Source organism: Kogia breviceps, chromosome 3, assembly GCF_026419965.1.
Source record: "Kogia breviceps isolate mKogBre1 chromosome 3, mKogBre1 haplotype 1, whole genome shotgun sequence".
Lineage (NCBI taxonomy): Eukaryota > Metazoa > Chordata > Mammalia > Artiodactyla > Physeteridae > Kogia > Kogia breviceps.
Genome location: NC_081312.1, coordinates 127,380,054 through 127,394,156, shown reverse-complemented (window position 1 = coordinate 127,394,156; position 14,103 = coordinate 127,380,054).

The window sequence follows — 14,103 nt, the reverse complement described above, 5'->3', positions numbered from 1 at the left end:
TGCTGGGTCTATCACCTGAGAGGATGAGAATCAAAAAAGACACGGGCTGGCAATCCTGCAATCCAGCAATGTTTACCGTAGCCAACACTTGGAAGCAATGAAAATGCCCAGCCACAGAGGAATGCAGAAAGGAGAAGTGGTCCATGGACACAATGGAAGAGTACTCCAGTGAAAAGTAGAAATTCCATTTTAAAAACAGATATAAGTAAGGAGACATCAGCTTTGGGGGGTTTCTCCAGACACATCCCACCGTCATTGATAACCGAGGAACACCACTGGCAGGAAGGTCTGTTTCACTAGTTACCAGAGTGGGAAACGCAGAAATGCTGCAGCCCTCTGGCCGTTACGTGCAACGGCAGCTTGAAAACCCGTGCTAATGGTCACTTCGTGTGCACAAGTCCTGGAGGGCTGTCAATGAAACCTGCCCTCAAAATGTCTTGAGGGAGGTAGTGGCCAAAATATTTCAAAAGGCGGCACATAGTTCAAGAAAAGAATGGGATGAGGTAAGCTACACACACAGTTTGAAGGAAAAAAGGACATCCCTGAAAGCTCAATTTCAAGGCTTTATGAGACGCATGCAAATCCAACCACACAGGTATCGGCTCACACCAGTCAGAAGAACCATCAGCAACAAGACTACCAACAATTCATGCTGAAGGGGTTGTGGAGAAGTGCATACCCTCTAGGTTAAGTGGGACTTTGCCGCCAGCCGCGGCGGGTCCTCAAAGTGTAGCAACAACCGACGAGAGGGGGTAGGGAACTGAACGCACTAAGGTATGGGATCAGAAGGGCACAAGCAACTGACGCTTGCAAGGCAAGTTTAATAACAAAGCCTAGCCGTATATATACCCCTAAAGCAGGGAATTTGCCTCGTCACGCCTTATCGGCATCAGCTGGTTGGTTGGCTTCTCGGCTTAGTGACACCTTATCAGCATCAGCTGTTTGGTTGGCTGCTCGGCTTCTCCCTCAAAGGCACCAATTTCCCCTCCAGGGTTGCTTTTCCTAGCTTTAGGGAACAACCAGGGACTCCCAGTAACTGAGCAGGTCCCTGGAGCGATTTGGCCAAAGGCCATCTCCTTTTGTATGTTCATACCATAAAGTCCAGGATGCATACCAAGGAGAGTACAGTCGGGCCCTGAGGCTTAGGAGGGTCTTAGTGGCGCCTTCCTCAGAGGGCAATGCTCGCCACAGGACTTCACCTGGTAAGAGGCACTAATGGGAACAGAATGGAGGTGCCTTTACAAGGTAAACACTGAGTTACGATATGATCCAGCAGGCCCACTCCTGGGCCTATAACCTAAGAAAGAAGACAGAAGTGGAAAGACACAGGCAGGCAAATCTGCATTGCAGGAGTATTACAATAGCCAGGACATGGAAGCAACCAGAAAGTCCATCAACAGATGAGTGGACAAAGAAGAACAGGGACCTGTACAGATGGAATATTAGCCAAGGAACCAAAGGAAACAATGCCATCAACAGCACCATCGGTGAGGCTAGAGTTCATCACGCACCTTGCAGTAAGTCACAGAGCGAAAGATACATAGCCTACGATATCAGTTATAGGTGTTTCCTAAAAATTGATATCACTGAAGATATTTCCACAGAGAAAGGCAATCACAGATGCAATAAAGAGATTTATGGTTCACCCATGGACAGGTGTGAGAATTGTGTACATTAGGAAATTGGGTTTAAGAGAGAGATACAAACACAGGTGAAATACAAAATCACCAAAGGCCTACGGAATACCAAGAGAAGAGTACTCAACATTGTGTCATAAGCTACATGGGAAAAGGATCCAAAGACGACTAGATACGTGTTTATGTATAAAAGAGCCACATCTTTCACACCTACAACAAGCAAAACATTGTAATCAAACTTGCTGTGAGAAACAATAAACATTGAATTAAAAAACGAACAAGTCAGTCGTGAGGCACAAACATAAGGGGCTTTTTCCTGGCACAGTCCATTCTAATTGACAACCGAGAATACGACTTCCACGGAGGCTCTGTTGCCCGAGTAACCAGGTTTGGTAAAGGAGACCTGCTGCCGCCTTGTGGCCGTTTCTCAAAACAGCAGCTTTAAACCCAGTGCTAATGGTCACTTGATATTCAAAATCATTGCAGGCCTATAAATGACACCTGCCCTCAAAAACGATTCTTGGGTCGTCCATCGAGGAAAAAAACTCAAAAGACGTGCACACTTCAAAACGACAATTTCAAGAGGCATATTTTGTGCACATTTTGTCTTCTCTTTCTTTCTCTTGTGATAAATAAAAGGGCATGGAAAAATGCTCAACATCAGGAATTAATAAAGCCATGCAAATCCAGTCGACAGAAACGTTCACCCACCGTCGTCAGAATGATCATCAGCCACAGAGTCTACAAAGAATAAATGCTCAAGGTGTTTTAGAGAACTCTGTGCCCTCTAGCGGCCGCTGGGACGTAACCTGGTAACAGCTAGTAGTGAGAACACCGTGGAGGTGCATTGAAAGGTAAAAATTGAGCTAACCTGTAATCGGGTAGGCCCACTGATGGGCCTATCTCCCGAGTAGACCAAAATCAAAAAGACACAGGCTGGCCATCCTGCGCTGCAGCAACATGTACCATAGCCAAGACTTGGAAGAAACCCAAATGTCCATCAACAGAACAATGCACCAAGAAGAAGGGGGCCCATGTGCACAATGGAACATGAGCCACGGAAGAGCATGCAACAGTGCCGCTGGCACCACCGTAGAAGGATCTAGAGATACCCACCCAAAAGGAAGTACGAAAGAAACCGAAATAGAAATATCCTATGACATCACTTATAGCTGTTACTTCAACATTGATACCCATGAAGTCATTTCCAAGAGAAGGCCGTGCATAGATGCAGAAAACCAACTATGCTTAACCAAGTGGAAAGGTGTAAGGAATGTATGAATTTGGATATGGGGGTTTACAGACATGTACTGATACATATGAAATATATAATCACAAAATACCTAAGGAATACCAAGAGAGGTCGACTCAACACTCTGTAATAACCTACACGGGAAAGGATCCAAAGATGAATAGATTGATACATACATATGATGAACCAGATGCAGTACACCTAGAACACACACCACATTTTTATCCAATTGGCTGTGATACTGGATAACAATTAAATTTTAAAAAACACACAAGAAGTAAGGAGATATAAGCTCTTGGGGGTTTGCCCTGACACACTGCACTCTCATTTGCAGCCTACTAACACAATTTCCAGGAAGCCTCTGTTGCAGGAAAACCCAGAGTTGGAAATGGAGAAATGCTGCCGCCTTGTGGCCGTTTCCCGCAAGAGCGGCTTTAAACGCATAGCTATGGGTCACTTAACATTCACAAGGACTCAGGCCTCTAAAAGACACCTGCCCTCAAAAAAAAAATGTCCTGAGCTCGGCCGTGGTGAAAAAAATTCGAAGGAGGCAAATGTGTCAAAGAGATAGTATGAAGAGGTAAGTTTTACTCACTCTTTATCAAAAAAAGCAAAATGGAGAAAAGCTCAACCTCAGGAATGATCAGACTCCTCTAAGCTACAAAAAGCTTTCAGCTCACCCAAGTTAACTACCGTCAGCCAAAAGACTACAAACAATAAATGCTGAAGGGGTTTTAGAGAACTCTGTTCCCTCTGTCTGCGGAGGACATGTCTAGTTGTAACAGCCAATAATGAGAACAGAAAGGAGCTGCGTTTTCAATTAAAAATTGAGCCACCCTTCCATCCAGAACACCCACAGCCGAGCCTCTCACCTGAGAAGACAGGCTGCAAGAGCTGCACTCCACGAGTTTTCACAGTAGCCAAAGACACCGAAGCAACCCAAATGTCCATCAACAGATGAATGGATAAGAAGAGCTGGTCCGTGGACACAGTGGACTATTAGCCATGGAAAACAAGGAAACACTGCTCTTTGAGGCACCCGAGATGAGCCTAGAGATCATCACAGAACATGAGTTAAGTCGGAAAGCAAAAGGCATACCGTATGACATCACCTATAGGCGTTATCTAACAGCTGACACAAATGAACATATTTCCACAAAGAAAGACACTCACACACTTAGAAAACAAACTAAGCTTAAGTAAAATGAAAGGTGGGGGGAATGGATAAATTAAGATTAGTGTCACCATATGTGTACAAATACGTATTAAATATATATATCAAACAGACCGACCATATAGCAAGGGAGGTCACCAGAACACTCTGCAATAATTTACATGGGAAGAGGATCTGTACAAGAATCTATATCTATATCTATATCTATATATAGATATATATATATATATATATATATAAAACGTACAAATGAACCAGATTCTGTACATATAGGACCAACAGTATTCTAATCATTACCCCGATTTAAACAAATTAAAAGAGCGAACAAGAAGTAATGTGACATACACTTCTGGGGTTTTTTCCTGGCACATTCCATTCTAATTGACAACCTGGGAACAGGACTTCCAGAAGGCTCTGCTGCCCTAGTAACCAGATGTGGGAATGTAGCAATGCTGACGCCTTGTGGCCGTTTCCCACAGCAGCAGCTTTAAAGTCAGTGCTAATGGTCACTCAATATTCACACCCATTGCAGGCTTGTAAATGACACCTGCCCTCCAAAACAAAATCCTGGGGTCGAAAATCGACCAAAAAAGTCGAAAGAGGGCAACCTTCCAAGAAGACAATTTCGAGAGGTTTATTGTACTCACGGTTTTTTGTTTTCTGTTTTTGTTTAACAGAATAAAAAAAGGCGTGGAAAAATGCTGAACCTTAGGAATTATTAGACACGAAAATACACGTTACAAAAACCTATCATGTCACACCACTCAGCATGGCCATCAGCGAAACTTCTGCAAACAAGAAATGCTGACGGGTTGGTGAAGAAATGCGTACCCTCGGTTCTAAGTGGGTCGTGGTAAGAGCCCCTAAGGAAAACACAGTGGAGTTGCCTGGAAAGGGTCAACATTGAGCGACCGTTCAATCAAGCATACCCACTGCTGGGTCTATCACCTGAGAGGATGAGAATCAAAAAAGACACGGGCTGGCAATCCTGCAATCCAGCAATGTTTACCGTAGCCAACACTTGGAAGCAATGAAAATGCCCAGCCACAGAGGAATGCAGAAAGGAGAAGTGGTCCATGGACACAATGGAAGAGTACTCCAGTGAAAAGTAGAAATTCCATTTTAAAAACAGATATAAGTAAGGAGACATCAGCTTTGGGGGGTTTCTCCAGACACATCCCACCGTCATTGATAACCGAGGAACACCACTGGCAGGAAGGTCTGTTTCACTAGTTACCAGAGTGGGAAACGCAGAAATGCTGCAGCCCTCTGGCCGTTACGTGCAACGGCAGCTTGAAAACCCGTGCTAATGGTCACTTCGTGTGCACAAGTCCTGGAGGGCTGTCAATGAAACCTGCCCTCAAAATGTCTTGAGGGAGGTAGTGGCCAAAATATTTCAAAAGGCGGCACATAGTTCAAGAAAAGAATGGGATGAGGTAAGCTACACACACAGTTTGAAGGAAAAAAGGACATCCCTGAAAGCTCAATTTCAAGGCTTTATGAGACGCATGCAAATCCAACCACACAGGTATCGGCTCACACCAGTCAGAAGAACCATCAGCAACAAGACTACCAACAATTCATGCTGAAGGGGTTGTGGAGAAGTGCATACCCTCTAGGTTAAGTGGGACTTTGCCGCCAGCCGCGGCGGGTCCTCAAAGTGTAGCAACAACCGACGAGAGGGGGTAGGGAACTGAACGCACCAAGGTATGGGATCAGAAGGGCACAAGCAACTGACGCTTGCAAGGCAAGTTTAATAACAAAGCCTAGCCGTATATATACCCCTAAAGCAGGGAATTTGCCTCGTCACGCCTTATCGGCATCAGCTGGTTGGTTGGCTTCTCGGCTTAGTGACACCTTATCAGCATCAGCTGTTTGGTTGGCTGCTCGGCTTCTCCCTCAAAGGCACCAATTTCCCCTCCAGGGTTGCTTTTCCTAGCTTTAGGGAACAACCAGGGACTCCCAGTAACTGAGCAGGTCCCTGGAGCGATTTGGCCAAAGGCCATCTCCTTTTGTATGTTCATACCATAAAGTCCAGGATGCATACCAAGGAGAGTACAGTCGGGCCCTGAGGCTTAGGAGGGTCTTAGTGGCGCCTTCCTCAGAGGGCAATGCTCGCCACAGGACTTCACCTGGTAAGAGGCACTAATGGGAACAGAATGGAGGTGCCTTTACAAGGTAAACACTGAGTTACGATATGATCCAGCAGGCCCACTCCTGGGCCTATAACCTAAGAAAGAAGACAGAAGTGGAAAGACACAGGCAGGCAAATCTGCATTGCAGGAGTATTACAATAGCCAGGACATGGAAGCAACCAGAAAGTCCATCAACAGATGAGTGGACAAAGAAGAACAGGGACCTGTACAGATGGAATATTAGCCAAGGAACCAAAGGAAACAATGCCATCAACAGCACCATCGGTGAGGCTAGAGTTCATCACGCACCTTGCAGTAAGTCACAGAGCGAAAGATACATAGCCTACGATATCAGTTATAGGTGTTTCCTAAAAATTGATATCACTGAAGATATTTCCACAGAGAAAGGCAATCACAGATGCAATAAAGAGATTTATGGTTCACCCATGGACAGGTGTGAGAATTGTGTACATTAGGAAATTGGGTTTAAGAGAGAGATACAAACACAGGTGAAATACAAAATCACCAAAGGCCTACGGAATACCAAGAGAAGAGTACTCAACATTGTGTCATAAGCTACATGGGAAAAGGATCCAAAGACGACTAGATACGTGTTTATGTATAAAAGAGCCACATCTTTCACACCTACAACAAGCAAAACATTGTAATCAAACTTGCTGTGAGAAACAATAAACATTGAATTAAAAAACGAACAAGTCAGTCGTGAGGCACAAACATAAGGGGCTTTTTCCTGGCACAGTCCATTCTAATTGACAACCGAGAATACGACTTCCACGGAGGCTCTGTTGCCCGAGTAACCAGGTTTGGTAAAGGAGACCTGCTGCCGCCTTGTGGCCGTTTCTCAAAACAGCAGCTTTAAACCCAGTGCTAATGGTCACTTGATATTCAAAATCATTGCAGGCCTATAAATGACACCTGCCCTCAAAAACGATTCTTGGGTCGTCCATCGAGGAAAAAAACTCAAAAGACGTGCACACTTCAAAACGACAATTTCAAGAGGCATATTTTGTGCACATTTTGTCTTCTCTTTCTTTCTCTTGTGATAAATAAAAGGGCATGGAAAAATGCTCAACATCAGGAATTAATAAAGCCATGCAAATCCAGTCGACAGAAACGTTCACCCACCGTCGTCAGAATGATCATCAGCCACAGAGTCTACAAAGAATAAATGCTCAAGGTGTTTTAGAGAACTCTGTGCCCTCTAGCGGCCGCTGGGACGTAACCTGGTAACAGCTAGTAGTGAGAACACCGTGGAGGTGCATTGAAAGGTAAAAATTGAGCTAACCTGTAATCGGGTAGGCCCACTGATGGGCCTATCTCCCGAGTAGACCAAAATCAAAAAGACACAGGCTGGCCATCCTGCGCTGCAGCAACATGTACCATAGCCAAGACTTGGAAGAAACCCAAATGTCCATCAACAGAACAATGCACCAAGAAGAAGGGGGCCCATGTGCACAATGGAACATGAGCCACGGAAGAGCATGCAACAGTGCCGCTGGCACCACCGTAGAAGGATCTAGAGATACCCACCCAAAAGGAAGTACGAAAGAAACCGAAATAGAAATATCCTATGACATCACTTATAGCTGTTACTTCAACATTGATACCCATGAAGTCATTTCCAAGAGAAGGCCGTGCATAGATGCAGAAAACCAACTATGCTTAACCAAGTGGAAAGGTGTAAGGAATGTATGAATTTGGATATGGGGGTTTACAGACATGTACTGATACATATGAAATATATAATCACAAAATACCTAAGGAATACCAAGAGAGGTCGACTCAACACTCTGTAATAACCTACACGGGAAAGGATCCAAAGATGAATAGATTGATACATACATATGATGAACCAGATGCAGTACACCTAGAACACACACCACATTTTTATCCAATTGGCTGTGATACTGGATAACAATTAAATTTTAAAAAACACACAAGAAGTAAGGAGATATAAGCTCTTGGGGGTTTGCCCTGACACACTGCACTCTCATTTGCAGCCTACTAACACAATTTCCAGGAAGCCTCTGTTGCAGGAAAACCCAGAGTTGGAAATGGAGAAATGCTGCCGCCTTGTGGCCGTTTCCCGCAAGAGCGGCTTTAAACGCATAGCTATGGGTCACTTAACATTCACAAGGACTCAGGCCTCTAAAAGACACCTGCCCTCAAAAAAAAAATGTCCTGAGCTCGGCAGTGGTGAAAAAAATTCGAAGGAGGCAAATGTGTCAAAGAGATAGTATGAAGAGGTAAGTTTTACTCACTCTTTATCAAAAAAAGCAAAATGGAGAAAAGCTCAACCTCAGGAATGATCAGACTCCTCTAAGCTACAAAAAGCTTTCAGCTCACCCAAGTTAACTACCGTCAGCCAAAAGACTACAAACAATAAATGCTGAAGGGGTTTTAGAGAACTCTGTTCCCTCTGTCTGCGGAGGACATGTCTAGTTGTAACAGCCAATAATGAGAACAGAAAGGAGCTGCGTTTTCAATTAAAAATTGAGCCACCCTTCCATCCAGAACACCCACAGCCGAGCCTCTCACCTGAGAAGACAGGCTGCAAGAGCTGCACTCCACGAGTTTTCACAGTAGCCAAAGACACCGAAGCAACCCAAATGTCCATCAACAGATGAATGGATAAGAAGAGCTGGTCCGTGGACACAGTGGACTATTAGCCATGGAAAACAAGGAAACACTGCTCTTTGAGGCACCCGAGATGAGCCTAGAGATCATCACAGAACATGAGTTAAGTCGGAAAGCAAAAGGCATACCGTATGACATCACCTATAGGCGTTATCTAACAGCTGACACAAATGAACATATTTCCACAAAGAAAGACACTCACACACTTAGAAAACAAACTAAGCTTAAGTAAAATGAAAGGTGGGGGGAATGGATAAATTAAGATTAGTGTCACCATATGTGTACAAATACGTATTAAATATATATATCAAACAGACCGACCATATAGCAAGGGAGGTCACCAGAACACTCTGCAATAATTTACATGGGAAGAGGATCTGTACAAGAATCTATATCTATATCTATATCTATATCTATATCTATATATAGATATAGATATATATATAAAACGTACAAATGAACCAGATTCTGTACATATAGGACCAACAGTATTCTAATCATTACCCCGATTTAAACAAATTAAAAGAGCGAACAAGAAGTAATGTGACATACACTTCTGGGGTTTTTTCCTGGCACATTCCATTCTAATTGACAACCTGGGAACAGGACTTCCAGAAGGCTCTGCTGCCCTAGTAACCAGATGTGGGAATGTAGCAATGCTGACGCCTTGTGGCCGTTTCCCACAGCAGCAGCTTTAAAGTCAGTGCTAATGGTCACTCAATATTCACACCCATTGCAGGCTTGTAAATGACACCTGCCCTCCAAAACAAAATCCTGGGGTCGAAAATCGACCAAAAAAGTCGAAAGAGGGCAACCTTCCAAGAAGACAATTTCGAGAGGTTTATTGTACTCACGGTTTTTTGTTTTCTGTTTTTGTTTAACAGAATAAAAAAAGGCGTGGAAAAATGCTGAACCTTAGGAATTATTAGACACGAAAATACACGTTACAAAAACCTATCATGTCACACCACTCAGCATGGCCATCAGCGAAACTTCTGCAAACAAGAAATGCTGACGGGTTGGTGAAGAAATGCGTACCCTCGGTTCTAAGTGGGTCGTGGTAAGAGCCCCTAAGGAAAACACAGTGGAGTTGCCTGGAAAGGGTCAACATTGAGCGACCGTTCAATCAAGCATACCCACTGCTGGGTCTATCACCTGAGAGGATGAGAATCAAAAAAGACACGGGCTGGCAATCCTGCAATCCAGCAATGTTTACCGTAGCCAACACTTGGAAGCAATGAAAATGCCCAGCCACAGAGGAATGCAGAAAGGAGAAGTGGTCCATGGACACAATGGAAGAGTACTCCAGTGAAAAGTAGAAATTCCATTTTAAAAACAGATATAAGTAAGGAGACATCAGCTTTGGGGGGTTTCTCCAGACACATCCCACCGTCATTGATAACCGAGGAACAACACTGGCAGGAAGGTCTGTTTCACTAGTTACCAGAGTGGGAAACGCAGAAATGCTGCAGCCCTCTGGCCGTTACGTGCAACGGCAGCTTGAAAACCCGTGCTAATGGTCACTTCGTGTGCACAAGTCCTGGAGGGCTGTCAATGAAACCTGCCCTCAAAATGTCTTGAGGGAGGTAGTGGCCAAAATATTTCAAAAGGCGGCACATAGTTCAAGAAAAGAATGGGATGAGGTAAGCTACACACACAGTTTGAAGGAAAAAAGGACATCCCTGAAAGCTCAATTTCAAGGCTTTATGAGACGCATGCAAATCCAACCACACAGGTATCGGCTCACACCAGTCAGAAGAACCATCAGCAACAAAACTACCAACAATTCATGCTGAAGGGGTTGTGGAGAAGTGCATACCCTCTAGGTTAAGTGGGACTTTGCCGCCAGCCGCGGCGGGTCCTCAAAGTGTAGCAACAACCGACGAGAGGGGGTAGGGAACTGAACGCACCAAGGTATGGGATCAGAAGGGCACAAGCAACTGACGCTTGCAAGGCAAGTTTAATAACAAAGCCTAGCCGTATATATACCCCTAAAGCAGGGAATTTGCCTCGTCACGCCTTATCGGCATCAGCTGGTTGGTTGGCTTCTCGGCTTAGTGACACCTTATCAGCATCAGCTGTTTGGTTGGCTGCTCGGCTTCTCCCTCAAAGGCACCAATTTCCCCTCCAGGGTTGCTTTTCCTAGCTTTAGGGAACAACCAGGGACTCCCAGTAACTGAGCAGGTCCCTGGAGCGATTTGGCCAAAGGCCATCTCCTTTTGTATGTTCATACCATAAAGTCCAGGATGCATACCAAGGAGAGTACAGTCGGGCCCTGAGGCTTAGGAGGGTCTTAGTGGCGCCTTCCTCAGAGGGCAATGCTCGCCACAGGACTTCACCTGGTAAGAGGCACTAATGGGAACAGAATGGAGGTGCCTTTACAAGGTAAACACTGAGTTACGATATGATCCAGCAGGCCCACTCCTGGGCCTATAACCTAAGAAAGAAGACAGAAGTGGAAAGACACAGGCAGGCAAATCTGCATTGCAGGAGTATTACAATAGCCAGGACATGGAAGCAACCAGAAAGTCCATCAACAGATGAGTGGACAAAGAAGAACAGGGACCTGTACAGATGGAATATTAGCCAAGGAACCAAAGGAAACAATGCCATCAACAGCACCATCGGTGAGGCTAGAGTTCATCACGCACCTTGCAGTAAGTCACAGAGCGAAAGATACATAGCCTACGATATCAGTTATAGGTGTTTCCTAAAAATTGATATCACTGAAGATATTTCCACAGAGAAAGGCAATCACAGATGCAATAAAGAGATTTATGGTTCACCCATGGACAGGTGTGAGAATTGTGTACATTAGGAAATTGGGTTTAAGAGAGAGATACAAACACAGGTGAAATACAAAATCACCAAAGGCCTACGGAATACCAAGAGAAGAGTACTCAACATTGTGTCATAAGCTACATGGGAAAAGGATCCAAAGACGACTAGATACGTGTTTATGTATAAAAGAGCCACATCTTTCACACCTACAACAAGCAAAACATTGTAATCAAACTTGCTGTGAGAAACAATAAACATTGAATTAAAAAACGAACAAGTCAGTCGTGAGGCACAAACATAAGGGGCTTTTTCCTGGCACAGTCCATTCTAATTGACAACCGAGAATACGACTTCCACGGAGGCTCTGTTGCCCGAGTAACCAGGTTTGGTAAAGGAGACCTGCTGCCGCCTTGTGGCCGTTTCTCAAAACAGCAGCTTTAAACCCAGTGCTAATGGTCACTTGATATTCAAAATCATTGCAGGCCTATAAATGACACCTGCCCTCAAAAACGATTCTTGGGTCGTCCATCGAGGAAAAAAACTCAAAAGACGTGCACACTTCAAAACGACAATTTCAAGAGGCATATTTTGTGCACATTTTGTCTTCTCTTTCTTTCTCTTGTGATAAATAAAAGGGCATGGAAAAATGCTCAACATCAGGAATTAATAAAGCCATGCAAATCCAGTCGACAGAAACGTTCACCCACCGTCGTCAGAATGATCATCAGCCACAGAGTCTACAAAGAATAAATGCTCAAGGTGTTTTAGAGAACTCTGTGCCCTCTAGCGGCCGCTGGGACGTAACCTGGTAACAGCTAGTAGTGAGAACACCGTGGAGGTGCATTGAAAGGTAAAAATTGAGCTAACCTGTAATCGGGTAGGCCCACTGATGGGCCTATCTCCCGAGTAGACCAAAATCAAAAAGACACAGGCTGGCCATCCTGCGCTGCAGCAACATGTACCATCGCCAAGACTTGGAAGAAACCCAAATGTCCATCAACAGAACAATGCACCAAGAAGAAGGGGGCCCATGTGCACAATGGAACATGAGCCACGGAAGAGCATGCAACAGTGCCGCTGGCACCACCGTAGAAGGATCTAGAGATACCCACCCAAAAGGAAGTACGAAAGAAACCGAAATAGAAATATCCTATGACATCACTTATAGCTGTTACTTCAACATTGATACCCATGAAGTCATTTCCAAGAGAAGGCCGTGCATAGATGCAGAAAACCAACTATGCTTAACCAAGTGGAAAGGTGTAAGGAATGTATGAATTTGGATATGGGGGTTTACAGACATGTACTGATACATATGAAATATATAATCACAAAATACCTAAGGAATACCAAGAGAGGTCGACTCAACACTCTGTAATAACCTACACGGGAAAGGATCCAAAGATGAATAGATTGATACATACATATGATGAACCAGATGCAGTACACCTAGAACACACACCACATTTTTATCCAATTGGCTGTGATACTGGATAACAATTAAATTTTAAAAAACACACAAGAAGTAAGGAGATATAAGCTCTTGGGGGTTTGCCCTGACACACTGCACTCTCATTTGCAGCCTACTAACACAATTTCCAGGAAGCCTCTGTTGCAGGAAAACCCAGAGTTGGAAATGGAGAAATGCTGCCGCCTTGTGGCCGTTTCCCGCAAGAGCGGCTTTAAACGCATAGCTATGGGTCACTTAACATTCACAAGGACTCAGGCCTCTAAAAGACACCTGCCCTCAAAAAAAAAATGTCCTGAGCTCGGCCGTGGTGAAAAAAATTCGAAGGAGGCAAATGTGTCAAAGAGATAGTATGAAGAGGTAAGTTTTACTCACTCTTTATCAAAAAAAGCAAAATGGAGAAAAGCTCAACCTCAGGAATGATCAGACTCCTCTAAGCTACAAAAAGCTTTCAGCTCACCCAAGTTAACTACCGTCAGCCAAAAGACTACAAACAATAAATGCTGAAGGGGTTTTAGAGAACTCTGTTCCCTCTGTCTGCGGAGGACATGTCTAGTTGTAACAGCCAATAATGAGAACAGAAAGGAGCTGCGTTTTCAATTAAAAATTGAGCCACCCTTCCATCCAGAACACCCACAGCCGAGCCTCTCACCTGAGAAGACAGGCTGCAAGAGCTGCACTCCACGAGTTTTCACAGTAGCCAAAGACACCGAAGCAACCCAAATGTCCATCAACAGATGAATGGATAAGAAGAGCTGGTCCGTGGACACAGTGGACTATTAGCCATGGAAAACAAGGAAACACTGCTCTTTGAGGCACCCGAGATGAGCCTAGAGATCATCACAGAACATGAGTTAAGTCGGAAAGCAAAAGGCATACCGTATGACATCACCTATAGGCGTTATCTAACAGCTGACACAAATGAACATATTTCCACAAAGAAAGACACTCACACACTTAGAAAACAAACTAAGCTTAAGTAAAATGAAAGGTGGGGG